At 34.6% G+C, this 5,262-nt stretch overlaps 1 long non-coding RNA gene across 1 annotated transcript; it reads right to left on the bottom strand.

The window, feature by feature from the left end:
* Positions 1–231: 231 nt before the first annotated feature.
* On the bottom strand, positions 232–4,592 carry LOC308188377. The gene is made up of 3 exons (XR_013945465.1): positions 4,544–4,592; positions 2,682–2,744; positions 232–534 (listed from the first exon to the last, which is right to left on the bottom strand). It is a non-coding gene; the product is annotated as an uncharacterized lncRNA (long non-coding RNA).
* Positions 4,593–5,262: the final 670 nt, after the last annotated feature.

Here is a 5,262-nt window from a genome sequence, read left to right as displayed (position 1 = left end):
AAACTCTACTACAATTGGGCAGATCAATCCAGTCCTACCTAATAGCATTTCAGGTATTCATAGCAGACTCTGCATGTAGACTTTTTTTTTTAAAGCTTATTTAATAAACAGTATATTTTATGGTGAAGGGAGTGTAGTATTTCATTCATTGGATTTTGATTATACCGCATTATATGGGAAGACGTTGACTTATTCTTTAAACAGAAAGAAACAACCGATACTCTATAGCTAAGTACATCACAAACAATGTTTTCCCCCTAGAGTTCTCTTCTCTTTAGGATACTGTGAAATAACTCATGAAAGTCTGAGTCTCAGATATCTGGGATTTCCAAACCTCAAGGAAGATGCTGAAGGAAATGTTGGAGCACGTTTCTTGACTGTAAGAACCAGGCAGCAGGACCTTGTTTTCTTCTATATCTCTCACAGGACAGAACACAGTTTCAGCACTTAATAATCTAATTGTAGCACTTCCTTTGAAGGTGATGGATTTGTGGAAGTTGATCTTTTAAAAAGTTATTTAAACAGAAGCTGAACCTGTTCAGAGACAAAGAACTCCTGCATTTCAATAGAAAAGGGCAAAGAGGACATGCATAATTAGATGGGAAAATCAAGATTAATGAGTATGACAAAATCCCTCCAGATCCATAAGGCTTGTATTTGCTTCCTACTATCTTTCTTTAATACAGAGACTTTTCCTCATTATCACCAATCATCAAAAGATATTTCTACTACTTGAAATCTACGCACTTTATATGACTTCTTACGAATAAGGTAGGAGAAATGCAGAGGAAGAATGCACCTATTTTACCTTCTTATAGCATTTGAAGGGTTTGATCTTTGCCAAAATAACAGATTACAAAATCATACAAGCAAAAAATTAGGCTGTATGTACATCAGTGTGCATCTTTTGCGCTTAGATCTAAGACTTTGAATTTGCATGTGTTAAAATGTATCATTCTTGAATGTACATGGCTTGCTAGAAGAGATGCCCTGATCAATTTTGTTTTCAAAATTCACAACTGAAAGTTTTGGCTTTCTGTTTTTCACTTTTTTCACTAGGAGATTGTTAGAGGCTGAGTGGCAGTGGGCCAAGACAGATAACCTGCACTACCCCATGAGGAAAATAAATCTTATTTGATTCAGATCCATAATGGACCTTAATGGTCCATTACCCATACCTTTTGACATGCATAAGTTAGCCTGTCTTTTTTTCATTTAGTACATATCACATTGATTTTGTAAAGTATAATTTTTAAACATGAATCACAGAGCTGCAAAGCCATATATCTCACAGGAAATTCTTTTACCAATGCAATTTTCTTTGTCAGCATAAGTTTTAAGTTCAATCCTTAAATAGACAACACATTAACAAAGTTAACGGATATTAATGTTATCACTGTATCATTCTTTTATATTTAGATAAGGGAATCCTGCACAACTGAAAAGAGTACTGTGTCTAGGACTGATGTCAGACGCACTGACCTATTGATATTTGGATCTTACATTTTTTCCCCTATCAATATTAACATACTTTTTCCAGTTCTCTCTGGCTGTTCCCTCATTCTAAGACATGTTAAAAAGTGAAAACAGTGACCGACTCGGGAGGTTCTTTAGCAAACTTTAGAAAAACTCTTGAATTATTATTATTATTGTTTAATTTTAGATATATTTCATGTTAGGAGATAATGATTAACTTTCTCCACGGAATGGAGATAACTTTGGAAATGGAAATAACTTTTAACTTTATGCAGTACAACATGCATAATATTGGCAAAACGAAAGATTGGAATCAGTTCTTTTATATGCTTTTTTTTTTCCACTAAAGCATCTAATTTTTGCAAATAAATGTAACTGAGGCTGAGCTCATCAACACATTTTTATACTTCCTAAAAATACCTTATTCTCCAGCAATATTCAGGAATTTTTTGGCATACCAGAAGCACTTGCTGTCCTATAAAAGTTAAGTATATTTTTGTCTAATGAAAAGGGGAAAAAAATCAAAGAAATAGAAAATCTCTCTTGATATTCACATATATTAAAATGAATAATGGAATTCCAAAGAAATTCCAAATAATAGCTGTCTAGTTAACTAAGGACCAGTCATCTCACTCAAACTTCACTCCCTTAAAGCGCTGCTCACTCTTCCAGTAAGTATTCGAGGTAGTCAGAGGCAGTTTTCAACTGCAGGTCTATCAAAGTATAGCTGCTCACCATGAAGACACCATGAAACCCCAAAGGAAAATGGCAGGTCCTGGTGGCTCTGTATGACCTTTTCTGTCTGCTGAGATTGAACCTCTGTTTTCATTCACAGTTCAAATTATTCTACTGGTGAATTTAAGGGGCATCATTGACTTCATAATATTTTCCTTCACAGTACCTTTGCCTTTATAGTAAGAATAGTGATAGATACACACCATTTCAATATTCAAACTCATTTTCAGGTAAACAGTTAAATCTCAACAAGCAAAACTGTAGTGTATGGAAGTAAAGCCAGCTAGGAGATCACCTTAGAGAGAGAACAGGATTCAATTATTTTAAACTTTAAAACTAATTTTTGTCTGGATTTGTTTCATCTGCAGCAAAATCTATGTTTTGCCTTCCTGAACCAGACTGAGGAGTTCTCTGATATCAGAAATTTTCTAGCTGTGAATGTGTTTATAAAATATCAGTCCCTTTCTTACCTCTTGCTCAGGCTGTGAACAGATATATTATTTCATGGAACTATTTATCTTGACAATCTTGTCCTGCAGTAAAGCAAAGTAACATTTAATGTCTTTTAGGGGAGAAATGTAAGAACAAGTTCAAGTTCCTATTTTATAATTTTTTCCAGGTTCATTAAGCTTTCAAACTCTCTAATATGCACTACTGAATGGGAGGGGTGAGAGGTTTTCCAGCTCATCTCATGCTTGCAATTTTTTCTGTTTTTCCAAAGTTTGCAAAACTTGTATATTTACCTTGAACATATGCATTCCAGTATGAATTTCAATAATGTTGTAAAGAGAAGTAATGTCCCCATGCCAGCTGTATCTAATGTGTTCCAGTGGATTTTTGTTCCTCTGAGATCCAGTATTACAGTACAGATTTATCTCCAATTGACCTTCATATCAGCCTGTCTACACAATATTTTAAAGCTTTTGCTGAAAGCTTACCTGGTTTCATAACTTTTTACATTCTAAATGATATCTTTCTATGGACTTTATAATATACCATTTGTTCAGAGTTTTTCTGGTATAAGCATCAAAATCAAGGTTCAGACTCATTCATTTTGTAAATGGCTGGAGGAAGGTAAACCATTACTATCCCCACCTGTTATTTTCATTCTCCTGGGGTTATAGTTACCAAAACAGAGTTTGAAATATAGAATATGAAATAATTTTCACCCACTTATTATCAGAGATCACTGTCTGTTATAAGCTTCTAGAGAAGGAGGGTTTAATCTTAGCTGTTAGGTTTTGCCCAGAAGCATCTGGAAAAAAAATCTCATATGTCTCCTCCTGTTAGTTTTGTTATTTAGACACTATTTAAAAAAAAAAAAAAAAAGGCTATGAGGCTAGGAACATCTTAAGCTACTACAGCTAATTGCAAAATGCACATATGTCAGGATCCTAATCTGCAAATTAACTCAAGAAAAAAAAAAATCATATCGCTTCAAACAGCTGAATAATCATAAACACTAACAACTTAAGAACTTCTTTCGTGAATTTTCCTCAGATACTAAAAAAGTGGTGTCTGAAAGGAAACATGAATTTAATCACATTATCCAGCTAGATTTAATTAACAAATACTAAACAGCCTTTTAAGACACAACGTTAATGATAGTATTCTCTTCACATGAGATACTAACATCGTTCTTCTTCTCTAGAGAAATACTATAATGCATATTCACTACCATCTTTGTGACTCCCACACTCTCTATAGGGACTCTTGCTCCCACCTAAACACATTGGTCTACAATGTAAAACTAATGTGCTCAGAAAAACTTTTCCTAGACAAAGTCTGTGTTGAATTGTATCTATTATTTAGCTTAAACTTAAACTATATTCTTGGACGGAACTACCTACCACATGTCAGGTTTAACAGAACCTTACCATTCACCAAAGTAGTTTCTGGAGTTAATTTTCAACAAAAAACAACAGATACTATATATTTTCTCACACCACTGAACTGAAGGAAGGACCACATTTAAGAAGAAACAAAAATAAGAAAAAAAAATGTCTGTTTTCTTATGTTTGCAGAAATAGTAATGCTTTGCCCTAGCTCTCAAGTTCAGCTATCCACTTTCCCCACATGTAAGACTCAGGTTTCATTCTCAGGAAGAAAGCTATGGTAGTTCTGATAGTATGTGGTGGGCAACATCGTTCAGGTAGCAAATGGATCATCTTTTCCTCTGAGCCATCATGTTCTCCTGTTCCATGCTTTACATTTTTCTCATTTCTCAGTTACCCGGTTCCCCATCACCCCATTAGGACTTCTCCAAACAAGTCAGAAGCACTCAGAATGGGAAACAGAAATAAGATCTATAAGTTACAAAAGCTTCCTGTACCTGAGACTTTAAATCTATAAAACTATGTTAAGGTCCCTTGTAATCCATCCATCCAAGTTTTTTTTCTTAATTTCCATAGTATTTTTTTTCTTTTTCTTTTTTTTTTTTTTTTTACTCACCTTTCACCTCACACCACCACAGGTGCAGCCATTCAAGTAGATTTGAGGATATATCAGCAACTACAAAAACAAATGAGGGTCCCAACATAATTAATTAATTAATTAAAACCACAAATAAGAAAAGTCAAATAGAACTAATTTAAAAATAAATAATAACAATAACAATAACAATAACAATAATAATAATAATAAAGATGAATTGAGAGAAAATGTTAAAGGAGAAATACAAAGAACTGAGAAAAAGAAAAGAAAGGGACTGCAAAAGAACTGCAGAAAACAGGAAGAAAAAATGTACAAGATGGAGAATAAAAATATGAAAAAGGGAAGATCTGAAAAATCGTGGCAGTCAGGCGATGTCTCTGGTGACTGGAAAAAGGGAAACATCACTCCCATTTTTAAAAAGGGTAGAAAGGAAGACCCAGGGAACTACAGACCAGTGAGCCTCACATCTGTGCCTGGCAAGATCATGGAACAGATCCTCCTGGAGGCATTGTTAAGATATGTGCGGCCCAAGGAGGTGATCCAGGACAGCCAACATGTCTTCACCAAGGGTAAATCATGCCTGACCAGTCTGGTGGCCTTCTACGATGGAGTGACTGC

The sequence above is a fragment of the Anser brachyrhynchus genome (assembly GCF_964034855.1).
Source record: "Anser brachyrhynchus genome assembly, chromosome: 1".
Taxonomy (NCBI): domain Eukaryota; kingdom Metazoa; phylum Chordata; class Aves; order Anseriformes; family Anatidae; genus Anser; species Anser brachyrhynchus.
The sequence above is the reverse complement of the archived record's forward strand: the minus strand, read 5'-3'. Positions and strand labels throughout refer to the sequence as shown.